Genomic DNA, 16,914 nt, shown 5'->3' with positions numbered 1-16,914 from the left:
TTACCTCCAGCCACTACAGCACAGCAAGCGTAATCTCGCGAGATTACACTGTAAACTGTCATTTCAAACGAGATTACGAGATTACGTTTGCTGTGCTGTAGTGTACCTTATTTTCTTTTGATTATTGGCAAGTTATTTTCAAGTTTTTTTGTAAAAATATTTTATTCTCATTTTGAAAAATAAAATGCATAAAAAAGTCAAAATCTCAACCAATAAAAACTAGCCATGTGTGAACGCAGCCTTATACCAATATTTTTAATTGACATACTGTAGATTAGAGTAAGATTTCACCTACTGTAGTTGGCTTGACAGGTCCAACTTATAGTTCTTTTTTCTTCAATTACAAAAAAAACTGAAATGTAATTACCGGGGATGTAAAAAGTGAATGTACTTTTAGGTTTATCAGTTCCTGGAAATGAAAGACATGTATTTTACACAATACATGCACAAATGATTAATAACTCCCAGGAGAATGTCTTCGAGAACTCAGACCTCATAAAAAAATGTATTATTCCTTTGACTAAGCAGCTGCAAGTTGTCCTGTGTTTTCCCTTAGTCTGCTCTTATTGTGTGTTGGTCTCCATACCTATTTTTAAAAACAGTTGTTTCCAAGCTTTAGGGTACAAACACACACAGCGTAAACACTGCGGATTTTCTGCAACAGATTAATTGCGGAAAATCCGCAGCGTATTACAGTGGCAGCAGTGTGGGTGAGATTTCAACAAGCTAAGATAAATCAGTATGTTCGTTAGGCGAATCACAGATAGCACATATCATCTTGAGTGGTGCCAAATTTAATTTGATGTCATCAGTACAATAGATTTGTTGTATAGACAGTGCAGCAGTGTGTGTGTGTGTGTGTGTGTGTGTGTGTGTGTGTGTGTGTGTGTGTGTGTATCTGCAGGGCCGGCTTTAGGATAGATGGCACCCTGTGCGAAAATTTCTATCTATACCCCAACCATTCATAAAAAAAATGCCCCCACACATTATATTGCCCCACACACCGTATAATGCCCCTTTAATGCCCCAAACACAGTATAATGTCCCCCATGTTTCCTGGACTTGGAGGCTCGGGGAGTGAGTGTGGGTTGGTTTTCACTCACCACTGTGGCTCCTTCTCTGCGTCAGCCCCGACGCTGCACTGAGTCTGACATACATTGCATTGCAATGTCACATGACACGTCACGTGTCAGTTTCAGTGCAGCGCCAGCAATGGAGCAGAGAATAACCGCCCGGGCTGGAAGGCAGCTGCAGAGTCGCCGGGACGGTTTTAGACAAAGTGTGGCCCTGGGCAAAGATAAAAGTTGGGCCACAAATGCTGAACTATTGTATCAATAATGCAATCAATTCAGAGGGCGGTGTTCTGAGAAATGCATCGCTGATTTCTACCGCGTCTAGGAGTGTTGCAAGCCTCAAAGCATATGTACCCCCTCTCTCCCCAAATTTTTTTAAAAATAATAATAAAAATAATAAAAAATTAAATATATATATATATATATATATATATATATTACTGAATAATACCACCGCATGATAACCACATAGTAACTGAATAATACCCCCATACTGTTACTGAATAATACCACCACACCATAACCACATAGTGACGGAATAATACCCCCTTACAGTTACTGAATAATACTGCCACACCATAACCACATAGTGACTGAATAATACCCCCAGACTATTACTGAATAATACCGCCACACCATAAACACATAGTGACTGAATAATACCCCCAAACTGTTACTGAATAATACCCCCACACCATAATCACGTAGTGACTGAATATTACCACTATACTGTTACTGAATAATACCACCACACCATAATCACATAGTGACTGAATATTACCGCCATACTGTTACTGAATAATACCCCCACACCATAACCACATAGTGACTGAATAATACTCCCAAACTGTTACTGAATAATATCGCCACACCATAACCACATAGTGACTGAATAATACCCCCAAACTGTTACTGAATAATACCGCCACACCATAACCACATAGTGACTGAATAATCCCCCCAAACTGTTACTGAATAATACCACCATACCATAATCACATAGTGACTGAATAATACCCCCAAACTGTTACTGTAGACCTGCTATATGGGACTCTGCTGACCTTGTCCCAGTATACAAAGCAAAGTAGAAAAGGGAGCGAGTGAAAACAGATAATATAAGCTTTTTGTGTGTGCTTCAGTGGCAAGAAATGGCAGCTCTAGTGCAATAAAGAAATGTTCTACACATTTAATACAGTATATACTGTTCAGCCATGACATTAAAACCACACAGATTATTTTGTATAGGTCCTCCCCGTTCTGAAAAACAGCTCTTACCCATTGAGGTATGGACTTTACAAAAAAAGCATATTGGATAAAACTAGGCAGAAGGAAGCATGAGCAGACATCTTCTCCGGGAATAAGAGTTTCTCCATTCTGAGCTGAAGTTATCATTTTAGATTAAATTAGGAAAATATTAATTTATTAATGTTTGTTATATAACAATAATTTCACTTGAGTCTCCAATTCATTACGTATTCCAGTGATTTATGATCCAGCATGAATCTCAATATTAACAGTTTCCACAATCAAAAGTTGTTCTCCAATAACATTCTAGCTTGAACTATTATCTGAGCCTAATGGTATTTAGAGATATCCTTATCCAGACATGAATTATTGATAGACGGTAAAATACGTAAGGCCAATTTATTATTCTAAAGGTTATAATATGTAACAATATAAGTCAGATTGACATACATGCTGCGCTGAAGTTACCTAATTTTAGATTGGATGAATTAATTTAACAGTACGACTATGTCCGCTCCAGAGGACTGGATGCTGATAAGCTACCGCTGGAAAGAAATCTGATACAGAAATTATTTATATTGACTAGTGTCCATGCTCCAAAGGGAATCTATTGTCAGAAAAGGACCCATTGTTAAAAATAAAGTTTTTATATTACACATATTTTTGACATTTTTAGGGTGTTATTTTTTTTTCTCCATATTACTATTTATTTTTAAAAAAAATCAGAAATATTTGACTTTTTACCCTGGCCACTGAGCCCTCCCGATAGGCAAACACTTGCTGTCACATTTAACCCCTTAATGACCAAGCTATTTTTTACGTTTTTTCCATTGTCTCATTCAAAGAGCTATAACCTTTTTATTTTTGCGTTGACATAGCTGTATAAGGTCTTGTTTTTTGCGGGACAAGTTGTACTTTTTAACAGCACCATTTTGCGGTACATAGAATTTATTGTTTTTTTTGGGGGGTGGATAGAAAAAAACAGCAATTTCGCCACACTTATTTGTGTCCTAAATTTACGCCGTTTACCGTGTGGTATAAATAACACAATAACTTTATTCAGTGGGTTGTTGCGATTGCAACGGTACTAAATTTGTATCGTTTTTGTATGTTTTACTACTTTTACACAGTGAAAATTATTTGTTTTTGTGTCTCCCTATTTGAAGAGCCGTAACATTTTTATTTTTTCGCCGATGCAATTGTAGGAGGGCTTTTTTTTGCGGGACAACTTGTAGTTTTTATCGGTACCATTTTGGAGTAGATGCGACTTTTGATCACTTTTTATATCATTTTTTGAAAGGCTGGATTCAAAGAAAATAGCAATTGTTGCATGGTTTTTTATTTTATTTTTTACGACGTTCACCGTGCGGGTTAAATTATGTAATAAGTTTATAGTTGGGGTCATTATGGATGCGGCGATACAAAATATGTGTAACTTTTTTACTTTAATTTGTTTGTTAATAATAAAGCATTTTGTAAGGGGGAAAAGTGGGTTTTTAATTTTTTTTTTCACTTTTTTACTAGTCCCACTAGGGGACTTCACTGTGCAATAATTTGATTGTATTTATAATACACTGCAATACTTCTGTATTGCAGTGTATTATGCCTGTCCGTGTAAAATGGACAGGCATCTGCTAAGTCATGCCAGAGGCATGACCTAGCAGTCATACACTACCTTTATTAGGCCCCCGGCTGCCATCGGAGACACAGACACTCAATCTTATTGGAGTAGGTGGGATGAGAGGGAGCTCCCTCTCTCCAAAACCGCTCTGATGGGTAAAACGGGTGAGATTGATACGAATATCGATCTCACACATTCGAGCAGGGATGCCCCCAGCCCTCAGCTACCTCTGGCAGCTGAGAGCAGGGAGATTTGACAGCTCCCTGCTCTGTTTATTTATTCCGATGCAGTGACGTAAAAAGGCTTACGCATCGGAATAAAGCCCATTAGTGACCGGCGTAAAAACACTATGGGGCGGTCACTAACGGGTTAAGCTTATACTTTGAACACTGGGGGAGGGCCACAGTCTTCTCATTTTAATCAGAGGGCAATATATATAGAAAGGTCACCTCTATCATAAGGTTGGATTCCCACGTAGCGTAAACGCTGCAGAATTTCCGCAACAGAATTAAAAAATCTCATGCCCCACACTGTGGAAAAAAAATGCAGCGTAAACATTACCAAATTGACCTTTGGTGCGGAATTTAAATCTGCAGCATGTCAATTTATGCTGCATTTTCGTTGCTTTTCTGTTGCGGGTTTTCCTCATTTAATTCAATGGGGATGCAAAACCTGCAAAAAAAAAATCATACTTCTCCCGAACGCTCTCTTTCTTCCTGTAGTCCAGCCTCCTGGGTTTGATGTTGCATCCCATGTGACCACTGCAGCCAATCACAGGCTGCAGGCTGCAGCATCACATGGCCTGCAACGTCATCCAGGGATGCCGGACTACGCGCATATAAGAGGTAGGGGTTGTATGAACAGCTTTTTTTTTTCGCAGCATTGTTTTCTGCAGTGGAAATTCCATTAGAAAAACTGCACCACAATGTGGTGCGTTTTTTTGGGACGGAGGGTGCTGCGGGCTCCAGGTCGGATACGCTGTACAGTATTTACGCAACGTATTCAACTCACGGGAACCCGGCCTAAAGCTAGAGGCAGGGAATATAGGATCACACCATGGACAATTGGTGGTGGGAATAGTACATCTCCTCCTCCCCCTCCCTGCACAGTGACCTATGTTACCTAGCACAGTCACAGTAAAACTCAGAAGGTCGTTTTTTTTTCTTATTTTCGTAGGCCTTATTTACACAAGCGTAGCTCACGTCCGTGATACGCGCGCGAAAATCACGCGCGTCGCACGGACCTATGTTAGTCAATGGGGCCGTTGAGACATTCCGTGATTTTCACGCAGCGTGTGACCGCTGCATAAAACTCACGACATGTCTTACACTTGGGAGTTTTTCACGCATCACGCACCCATTGAAGTGACACTTCTGTGTGTTGCGCGTGATTCGTGCAACAGTAGATCAAGAAATGAAGGGAAAAATAAAACCACCTCCTTCTGTCATAAGGATGGCATATGTATGAAAATCACGCAGCCACGCACCAAACACTTATGACACACGGAACTGCAACGCGCAAAAAACGCTGCGTTTTCTGCACGCGCAAAATGCACGCGTTCGTGTGAATTTCGCCTTAAGTGCAGCTGCGTGCTGCAAAGCAAATTTCTATATATGTTTTTGTGGCAACTCAGGCAAGATGGCTGCCCCTATAGCCATGTAATAAAACACATAAAAATATTTACAATGAGACAATAAAAACTGTAGAAAAGAAAACTAAGTTTCAGCATTCATTTTTAACTAGTAATAAAAAGTAAATTCCCTTTAAGCCTGATCTAAACTGAAGATTCACATTTGAAGGAAAACATTGATTTCTTCATAGATTATGAACTGTATACATTATTTTACTCCTTATTTCGCTCCACTGAAGTCATCCCTCTCAAGAATAAAATAATTATTAAAAATGTCTGCAAAATTATTTCTTCAGATTTGGACTACATGTCTGCATACTCTGCACTCTATACTGAACATGCACCGAATTTGCATTGATTGTTCAATGATCAGCCAATAATCTCATTAGCACTAGCTGATGGATCCCCCATAGACACAATAAACTTTTCGCTGTCATCCCTAGAATCTACTGAGCCAAAAAAAAAAAAGTTACTAAAGAAATATTTTTTTTTAAAACAACAATTGCCTGATAAGTGCGGTTCCCACCTCTGGGACCCTCACCTATAAGGGCAAAGCCACACGTGGCGGAATTCCTCTTGAATTCCGCAGCGGACACTCCGCAGCGTTAATCCGCAGCGGAGCCGTTTGTCCATTGACTTCCACTTTTATTTAGCAGTGTTCGTTTAGACGATGCGTAAAATTCCGCTGCGGAGCATAGGCTGCGGAGCGGAATTTGGTGTCCGCAGCATGCTAGGGCTGTTGCGGAGTTGTGGCGGACTGGTTGCGGACTCATGGCGGAATTTCTCCATTGACTTCAATGGAGATTCTAAATTCCGCAATGAAGTCCGCAGCTGTCATGAAAATGTTATGTGTGCTGCGGATGCGTCTTGCTTTTTTGACATGATATTTCTTCATTCTGGCTGGACCTATGTATTTCTAGGTCTACAGCCAGACTGAGGAAGTCAATGGGGCTCCCGTAATTACGGGAGCGTTGCTAGGAGACGTCAGTAAATAGTCACTGTCCAGGGTGCTGAAAGATTAAGCGATCGGCAGTAACTGTTTCTGCACCCTGGACAGTGACTACCGATCCCAATCTACAGCAACCTGTCAAAAAAATAGAAGTTCATACTTACCGAGAACTCCCTGCTTCTGTCTCCAGTCCGGCTTCCCAGGATGACGTTTCAGTCTAAGTGACGGCTGCAGCCAATCACAGGCTGCAGCGATCACATGGACTGACGCGTCATCCAGGGAGGTCGGGCTGGATGCCGAAAGAGGGACGCGTCACCAAGACAACGGCCGGTAAGTATGAAATTTGTTTACTTTCACTAGGGAAAGTGCTGTCCCTTCTCTCTATCCTGCACTGATAGAGAGAAGGGAAGCACTTTTCCCGCAGTCCGCAGCAGCTAGTCCGCATCAATTTACTGCACATTTTGGGCAGATCCGCCGCAGAATCTGCAACGCAGATTCTGTGCGGCATTGATGCGGACAGTTGCGGAGGAAATCCGCCACGTGTGGGCATGCCCTAAGGAGCATGATGGTTCAGTGACCCTCAGGGTATATTCACACAGGCTATTTTAAGCCATTTTCCGTGCCGTCAATGCCCCAAAAAACGGCTGAAAGATCGGAAGTAGAACGCCTACAAACATATACCCATTGATTTCAATGGGAAATACTGCGTTCTGTTCCGATGGGGCGTTTTTCAAAAAACGGCGTGTAAAAAGATGCCCCGTAAAAAGAAGTCCATGTCACTTCTTGAACCGTTTTAGGAGCCGTTTTTCATTGACACAATAGAAAAACTATTCCAAAAACTGCAGTAAAAAACGCTGGTTTGATTAAAAAAACGACTGAAAATCAGGAGCTGTTTTCCCTGTTTTCCGTATTTTGTTAACCGTGTGAACATACCCTCACAGTTCACCCATTCACATTGGCAGCTCTCTCCATAGAATTTAATGGTATTCATTGAAGTCTATGGGAGTTATGGAAAGGGGCAGCTGGGGAATACCAATTTAATGCATATGTACAGTGCATCTATAATGCAGCTCAGCTGTATGATCATTGCACTCTTTTACATTTCAATGGGGGATGTGTGATAGAGATCAACAGGTTATAAAAAAAATAAAAGAAGCAAAACATATATGACCAGGTTGCATCTCAGTTGCATTAATACCTGACGGGTTATATTTGGTGTTTCAGCCTGTTTTCAATCAGAGTTTCTTGATTCCTGGAGGTAAATCTCTTTAGTAAGAGGATCACATATTAGCCTCTACTGTGTTACACTGGTGTACATATACAGTATGGTATCATGTATAAATATATATATGTGTGTATATGTATGTCCTTATATATGTATTTTATAATGTTTTTTCTCTGAAGGGCTTAGTTTTTGCCTTCAGGCAGGTTTCATAATATCGTAATATGCCCACATTTTGTGCTTTCTGCAAAAACGGCAACATTTAGATGAATAGAACTGATTTTCAGTTGCAGAAATTTCTGTAACGTGTGGAGGGGGTCTTAAAGTTTGTATTATGGCCACAAGTCTTGGATCCTGAGCAGATCTACTGAGATGAAGTTAGAAAGTTAGATAACTACAGGGTTCTATGGTGATCTGTAGGGGTTCAGAGTCTTGCAGCCAAAACACGGACGTTAAAATGTGGCTGTACCACTGCCATCCAAAACATACATACAGTTTTGATGCAGTTTTTGGTGCAGTTTTTGGGCATGACCACACGTGGCGGATTTCCTCCGCAACTGTCCGCATCAATGCCGCACAGAATCTGCGTTGCAGATTCTGCTGCGGATCTGCACAAAATGTGCAGTAAATTGATGCGGACTAGCTGCTGCGGACTGCGGGAAAAGTGCTTCCCTTCTCCCTATCAGTGCAGGATAGAGAGAAGGGACAGCACTTTCCCTAGTGAAAGTAAACGAATTTCATACTTACCGGCCGTTGTCTTGGTGACGCGTCCCTCTTTCGGCATCCAGCCCGACCTCCCTGGATGACGCGCCAGTCCATGTGACCGCTGCAGCCTGTGCTTGGCCCGTGATTGGCTGCAGCCGTCACTTAGACTGAAACGTCATCCTGGGAGGCCGGACTGGAGACAGAAGCAGGGAGTTCTCGGTAAGTATGAACTTATATTTTTTTACAGGTTGCTGTATATTGGGATCGGTAGTCACTGTCCAGGGTGCAGAAACAGTTACTGCCGATCGCTTAACTCTTTCAGCACCCTGGACAGTGACTATTTACAGACGTCTCCTAGCAACGCTCCCGTCATTACGGGAGCCCCATTGACTTCCTCAGTCTGGCTGTAGACCTAGAAATACATAGGTCCAGCCAGAATGAAGAAATGTCATGGCAAAAAAGCAAGACGCATCCGCAGCACACATAACATGTGCATGACAGCTGCGGACTTCATTGCGGAACTTAGAATCTCCATTGAAGTCAATGGAGAAATTCCGCCATGAGTCCGCCACTGCTCCGCAACAGACAGAGCATGCTGCGGACACCAAATTCCGCTCCGCAGCCTATGCTCCGCAGCGGAATGTTACGCATCGTCTAAACGAACACTTCTAAATAGAAGTGGAAGTCAATGCAGAAACGGCTCCGCTGCGGATTAACGCTGCGGAGTGTCCGCAGCGGAATTTAAGTGAAATTCCGCCACGTGTGAACCCAGCCTTTAGCTAATTTTTTAAGGCCTCCCTCACACATGGAAATTTTCTGGCAATTTAAACTAGCGTTTTTTAAATGTCACTTTTTTATGTAGTTTTTAGTGGCGTTTTTTGAGATGGTTTTTCATATAGTGTCATTTTGTACATGCGTTTTTTATGGCGCTTTGAAGTCCTAAAGAGTAGCCTATGGGAAAAACGCCTGAAAAAATGCTATAACCAGAGCATGCTGCATTTTGAAAAAAACACCGGAGACTGCAAAATTGCCTCAAAAACGCAGTTGTATGTAGTGCATTTGATATTTTACTAAAGACTTTTTAAAGGGATTTTCCCATGAGAGACATTTATGACATATCCACAGAATATGTCCTAAATGTCAGATAGATGCGGGTCCCACCTCTGGGACCTGCACCTATATCCAGACGGGGACCCCTAAACTCCGTTCAGCCGCTCTGTGTTGCGGCTAAATTAGGTGAATGCTGACTATGAAAAAGGTTATATGGTCGTGAGTTATGAAAACAGCGTAGCTCGCATGTTACGCTGCTTCCATAACTGCCATTCACTACTATGGGAGTTAGGCCGGATTCAGACAAACGTGAGCGTTTTGCGCGCGCACAAAACGCTGCGTTTTGCACGCGTGGCAACAGCGTGTCAGCTCCGTGTGTCCTTTTCATATGGATGAAAGGCTGCATGCTTTTCGCGCAGCCGCCATCATTATGACACTCCGTTTGGATGTTTGTAAACAGAAAAGCATGTGGTGCTTTTCTGTTTACACTCATTCTTTTACTGCTGTTGCGTGAATAACGCTTGTCCCACGGAAGTGCTTCCGTGGGGCATGCGTGATTTTCACGCACCCATTGACTTCAATTAGGGTGCGTGATGCGCGAAAAACGTCGTAATATAGAACATGTCGCGAGTTTTACGCAGCGGACTAACGCTGCGCAAAAAACACGGACTGTCTGCACTGCCCCATAGACTTGTATTGGTCTGCGCAAGCCACGTGAAAACCACGCGGGCTAAACGGACGCAAATCACGTTAGTGTAAATCCGGCCTTACAGAAACAGCGTAGCTCAGTGAGCTACGCTATTTTCATAACTCTCGACCATATAAACAGAAAGTGGCCGGGAGGCAGTGAGACCACAAAAACCTAAAATGGGGTTTAGGGGACAGAGATAGAGGTGGGACCCGTATCTATCTGACATTTATGACATATCCTGTGGATATGTCATAAATGTCCGCGATGGGAAAACCCCTTTAGGGCATGGTCCCACGTGGCGTATTTCTTCCGCAACTGTCTGCGTTGCAGATTCTGTGGCGGATCTGCCCAATATGTGCAGTAAATTGTGCGGACTAGCCGCTGCGTATTGAGGTGAAAGTACTTCCCTTCTCTCTATCAGTGCAGGAGGGACAGCACTTTCCCTAGAGAAAGTAAAAGAATTTCATACTTACCGGCCGTTGTCTTGGTGACGCGTCCCTCTTTCGGCATCCAGCCCGACCTCCCTGGATGACGTGGCAGTCCATGTATATTGTGATCGGTAGTCACTGTCCAGGGTGCTGAAACAGTTACTGCCGATCGCTTAACTCTTTCAACACCCTGGACAGTGACTATTTACTGACGTCGCCTAGCAACGCTCCCATAATTACGGGTGCACACACGTAGTCACCCGTAATTATGGGTGCACACACGTAGTCACCCGTAATTACGGGAGCCCCATAGAAATACATAGGTCCAGCCAGAATGAAGAAATGTCATGTTAAAAAACCAATACGCTCCGCAGCACACATAACCATGTACATGACATCTGCGGACTTCATTGCGGAATTTTGAATCTCCATTGAAGTCAATGGAGAACTTCCGCAATGAGTCCGCAACCAGTCTGCCACAGGTCCGCAACATCCATTGTATGCTGCGGACACCAAATTCCGCACCGCAGCCTATGCTCCGCAGCGGAATTTTCTGCATCGTCTAAACGAACCCTACTAAAAAGAAGTGGAAGTCAATGGAGAAACGGGTCCGCTGCGGATTAACGCTGCGGAGTATCCGCAGCGGAATTCCAGAGCAATTCCGCCACATGGGGCTTTGCCCTTAATGTAACATCTGACTGTACTAAAAAATGCATAAAAAAGCTGCAAAAAAAACACCATTAAAACCGCTACGCAAAACGCGCAAATTCGCAGAAAATGCTGTGTGTGAATCCAGTCTAAGGGTATGTTCAAATGCAGGCGTATTTCGGGGCATAAACGACTTAAAATATGCCTGAAAAAGCGGTAGCCGAATGCCTACAAACATCTGCCCATTGAATTCAATGGGAAAATTGCATTTCGTTCAGACGGGGCGTTTTTTTTTTGCCACCGTTTTAAAAAACGGCGCCTAAAAACACGCCCTGTAAAAAGAAGGAGCACGTCACTTCTTGAGCCTTTTTTTGGAGCTGTATTTCATTGTGTCAATGGAAAAACAGCTCCCAAAACTACTCAAAAAAATGCCTCAAAAAACATTTACAGCTTCAAAAACGGCTGAAAATCAGAGGCTGTTTTCTCTGAAAACAGCGCCGTAATTTTCAGCCAAGTTTGATTCTGCGTGTGAACATCGCCTAAAACCAAAGCCAGTAGTGGATCCGAAAAGAAGGAAAGGTATAAAGAAAAGACTAATCTCCTTTCTTTTGTGTCGACTTAGGTGGCTTACAAGGCTAATAATAATAATATAAAATAATAGTTAAGGTTAATAAAGTAACAAAAGAAAAGAATCAAAATAATTATACTAAAATAATGAAACAAATAATAATACAATAAATAATAATAGTATAATAAAAGAGTAAAATCTAGATCTGTGCGTTTATAGTGTGATTGTATGTTTATAAAAGTGTTGCACTATACAAATACATGACATTTGTTAGTAAATATATATATGTATGTATATATTTATATATATATTTACACACACATCTATTACATACTGTAGTTGTATGTTGTTTTTTCTGTATGCTACGTCTGTGGTGCAAGATCCATTCTGCCTTTTCCCATTTGAAAGAATACAGACATGTTAGTTGTGAAATGTGTGAGATCTTCTAATATTATTTAGTAAGCACTGAGGCTCCGCCATGGTTGTTATTCACCTGGCTGTCAAGGCTACTTTTGGAATGTACCCAAACCAACTGAGTCTTGGAATTGCCTTAGGTTCACAGCTAGTAGTGATATGTGGAAACAGAGGAAAACTGACATTACTATTTATCACAATTGACTGCAGACACTTGGACAGTGTTCCTGTGCTGCAGCTGTGGAAATGCCTGAGTTCATGTCAGAGGAGGTTAAAGTGTACCTGGCTGATGGTGGTATGTCTGCTGGGCAGCACTTGGTGAGAGCATTTCTGCAGAGATACATGTGCAGCAGCTGTTAGCAGGAGGTGGCAGCTTGGTCTGGTTGGCACTATGAATGCTACAGTATTTGCAGCTTGCAGAGGAAACCTCTCTCCCATTAAATTGAGAATTCACAATAGAGCTGAGGTTGCTTAAGTGAATAGGAGATGATGAGATCCTAGTATTTTTCTGTGCAGGATACAGGATTACAGACTGGGCTGTTCTCTGAGGGATTACAGTCTGCCCTGTATTAGAAGAAGCACTGGAAGCTTTTGGAGAACTCACCAAATGACTATTCACAGCCAGGATCAAGGTCCTGGTGTAATGAATGGATGAATGTCTCACTCACTTTCTGGATGTCTGCAGAACAGGTAAGAGTTGTTTCCAGCAAATACTGAGCTTTTTATTCATTGGAAGAGTGCAGCTATCCAGCTAACTGCAGCTCTTCTAAAGGGGCATCACTCATGAGAATTGGGTATGGGGGGCATTATGCAGGGCATCCCATTTTGGCAGCTATTTAACTGATACCAGGTTTACCTGTAAAACAAGTGATGAGCAGATCACATTATAGCGTAAATCCCATATCTGATTCATTGCCTACAATCACATTGTTTAAAGTTTAATACTTCAATGTGATATGTATGTAGCCATTTATTCTGTGACTATGTTATTATATAGATGTAGCAGTGCTGAAAGAGTTCGGCAGATGTAGCAATATTTATTTTCTAGGCACATTTTATGTTGATGTAATTATTATAAGCTGGTTTCAGGTAGATCTTTTTCTTTGTCTTCGTCTTCACTGAGTATCTATCTATCTATCTATCTATCTATCTATCTATCTATCTATCTATCTATCTATCTATCTATCTATCTATCTATCTATCTATCTATCTATCTATCTATCTATCATCGCTATATATATATATATATATATATATATATATATATATATATATATATGTTGTAGGATAGATAATTCAATAAAAGTACAGATGTTTTTTAATTAAATGTTTTCATTAAAGGGAAACCGTAGTCTAATGGCGATACTTCCACTCTTGTACAAGTATATACACCTGTTATTTAATGTTGCATTTCAGGTAGTACGTTCTCAACTAGCCTGGACAGATAAGTTTCAACATGATCTTATTGTTCTAGTTCACTGATGTTGCTGTTATAAAATGTACAGATATAGCAGGGTTGAATTTGTCATTTAACTCTGGGGCTGTATTGTTTGTGCAAGGTGATAAGGTTTACCTGCAGTCCTGTGACACAGAACACAAATGATGATGTCATGATGTCTCAGTATTGCTACACCTGACATGCTCAGCTCTGCTGCATATCTTAGTGTTCTCCTATAGAGTTAGAAGCTGTTCCTGCTGCATTTGATCAGGTTACTTACCATGCCTGTAATGTAGTCTACAGCTACTACTGCTCTTGTTGGCTTTGTAAGGGAGGAGGGTAGTATGCTGTTCAGTGATGGAATTTTAAAGCTGTAGCGCAATGTGTAATTACGGTAAGAGTCAATATATAAGGTGAATATAAGGGACCCTGTCTGTGACTGATAAGAGAACAGGATTGTCATTAAAGACACTGGAAAATGACTGATAAACCCGGTTGTAATATAGAGCGTGATGTCTGTGCTGATGGAAATGTCCCAGTTGCTATAGCATCTTTTAAATAGGATAAGAGCTAATGAAGTTTTTTCCCTTTATTGAATAAGGATCCTAATACCGTTACTTGCCAATTCAAATCCTCTTTTGTATATGGAATATACCTGTCTGCCAGCCTCAGCACCGCACAGCAGTCAGTAGAGGGAGTCCGATGCTTTTCTGTTGTTGGTGCTGTAGGTAAGAGAAGGGATTCTGCGGATGTTGGTTTGGATTGCAGCACACAGAAGAGATAATTGTTTTACAGAGACAGCTATTTCCTAACTGCAAAAAGAAAAAAAACCATAAACCAAACAATTATAGCAGTGCAGGCGGATCGGTGCTAAAATGACAAAAATAAAATAGTGAGAAATTTTTCTGCATTAGATTTTATTGAGAGACAACGATACAAAGCAATCACACACAGACACACACACACACACACGCACACACAGACATAGACACACACAGATGCACACACAGACACACGCAGACACACGCACAGACACACGCAGACACACGCACAAACATAGACACACGCACACACACAAACATAGACACACACACACATACACACACACACACAAACATAGACACACACAGATACACAGACACACGCAGACACACGAACACACACACACACACACACAAACATAGACACACACACAAACATAGACATACACAGATACACACAGGCACACACAGACACACACACACACACACACACACACACACAGAGATATATATATACACACACACACACACAGACATAGACACACACACACATAGATACACACACACACACACACACACACACACACACACACACATATATATATTTATATATAGACACACACGTATATAGATAAAGATACACACACACACACACACACACACACACACACACATAGGTATAGATACACCCACACATATATATAGATACACACACACACACACACACACACATATATATATACACACACACAAACATATAGATATAGATACACATTCACACACATACATACACACGCATACACACACACACACACACACACACACACACACGCACGCATATATATTCTGTATATACACACTCCAGAATTCTCAAATAACAAAATGAGTGCCGTTTGCCACAATTAAATATACACATGCATGCTGCAGCAGATTTCTCCTATGCCCCATTTAAGTGTTCACAGCCACAGTGCCCCCATAATAAGAACAGTTACAGTATCCACAATAAGAGATAGTAAGTGTTCCCATTGTGCCAGTCTTATCCCTTAAAAGTTTCACCCATCACCCCCATAGTTCCACCACAGTGCCTCTGCAAATACAGTACCAGCCACACTCCGCTTATAACTGCCAGCCATAGAATTCCCATAATTGTTCGGCGCAGTGTCCCCAATAGCCCTGAGGACGCCACAATTGTGGCGAAACATGTTGGTGGGAGTCTGTATTTTAAATCATTGCTGTTATCTGATATACTAAAAGCAGCCGCAAGTTTAGATTATATGTAGTGGAGATATTTGAATAATACATAATGGAGATATTTGATAATCCTTCAACAGTCGTTGCCATATTCAGATTCAATCATTAATCTTGTTATCAGACCTCAGTGGATATTTTAAACACTTGTGATTTAGTTTGTTATTCATATTTCATAAAAGTGACGTTTTAGCGCTACAATCACCAGCTCATAGGTACCTGGGAAATAAGGGCTTTATCTTTCTTTTTGGAAAGTCAGTATTAGGGCATGTTCAGACGTGGTGGAATTTTTCCGCTGCAAATGCGCATCAATTACGCATTGAATCTGCTGCAACATTTGGACATGTGACAGGTAACTCAGAACCCTGTCCCTACGGCTTTATTTGGCTTTACTCAGCTATTTTTATTCTAGCAATTGGTAAGGCCCACACATTGTGAAACTCAGAGCGGTACTATAGTGTACAACATTGTTTGACTTTGACTGGCAAATAATAAGAGTGGAGATTTACATACTGGGGGTGACTACGCATCTGCATCCCAGTTTTCGTTGCCCTACTTCATCATAGGAGCAGAACAACGATAAAAAACCGTAGTACCGGATCCAACGCACAATGAACATCAGTGGTGCCCGCCGGAACCCATTGACTTTAATGTTCAATGTTTTTGATCTATTCTGGCATTTTTGGACAGATCTGCAACTATCTCGACTTGCGCCTATAAAAACTGCCATACATGCCTTTTGTTATTATATATTTTAAAAGTTTTTTGCACCTAAATAGAAAGTATTAAAAATTGTAGAAAAGAGGGCGTGGCTTAGCTTAACGGTATCAAAAGTTTTGTTGCAAAATATTGGTCTAAAGTAAGCCAACCAAGAGGCATTAGAAAGAGAAAAGGGTCTAACATGTCTAGCAAGATGCGCCAAATTGATCATACAGCGTGCGCCACTGTGATAAATTTGGTGCATCATTGGACTGCCTGGTCTAGTTTTAGGCTGTCTAAATTTAAGACAGTGATACTGAGGGTATGTGCACACGACAACGCCAAATACGTCTGAAATTCCGGCGCTGTTTTCAGGAGAAAACAGCTCCAGAATTTCAGAAGTTTTTACAAGTGCACGCGTTTTTTGCGGCATCTTTTACGGACGGAAGTGGAGCTGGTTTTCATTGGAGTCAATGAAAAACGGCTCCAATTACGTCCCAAGAAGTGTCCTGCACTTCTTTGAT

The 16,914-nt window shown here is 41.3% G+C and overlaps 1 protein-coding gene across 2 annotated transcripts in view; it reads left to right on the top strand.

The window, feature by feature from the left end:
- The first annotated feature begins 12,386 nt into the window (after positions 1-12,386).
- The window catches only part of HTR2C (5-hydroxytryptamine receptor 2C), a 384,624-nt gene continuing 380,096 nt past the window's right edge, over positions 12,387-16,914 (top strand). For both annotated transcript variants that reach the window (XM_075834402.1, XM_075834401.1), the window contains exon 1: positions 12,387-12,934. The gene's annotated coding sequence lies outside the window, so the exon portion shown is untranslated. The remainder of the gene's footprint in view (positions 12,935-16,914) is intronic.

The sequence above is a fragment of the Rhinoderma darwinii genome, chromosome 8, assembly GCF_050947455.1.
Source record: "Rhinoderma darwinii isolate aRhiDar2 chromosome 8, aRhiDar2.hap1, whole genome shotgun sequence".
NCBI lineage: Eukaryota > Metazoa > Chordata > Amphibia > Anura > Rhinodermatidae > Rhinoderma > Rhinoderma darwinii.
The sequence above is the reverse complement of the archived record's forward strand: the minus strand, read 5'-3'. Positions and strand labels throughout refer to the sequence as shown.